A 205-nucleotide genomic window follows, 5' to 3' on the forward strand; every position below is an offset into this window, starting at 1 on the left:
TCAATGGCATCTTGGCCCACATCCACGGGGCTGGGCGAGAGCCAGGAGCCCCTGGCTGTGCCACCCGCGGGGGCACCGCTGCCAAGTGCACGCTGACAACTGCCCGTGAGGGGCCGGGAAGGAGGACGTCGCCCGATCACCAGGCAACAGATTCAGCTTCTTGCACTGGGTTTCCTTGCGAGGAAGAGCAGATGCTTGTATGGTG

The sequence above is a fragment of the Buceros rhinoceros genome, unplaced genomic scaffold (genome assembly GCF_000710305.1).
Source record: "Buceros rhinoceros silvestris isolate BGI_N320 unplaced genomic scaffold, ASM71030v1 scaffold25201, whole genome shotgun sequence".
Lineage (NCBI taxonomy): Eukaryota > Metazoa > Chordata > Aves > Bucerotiformes > Bucerotidae > Buceros > Buceros rhinoceros.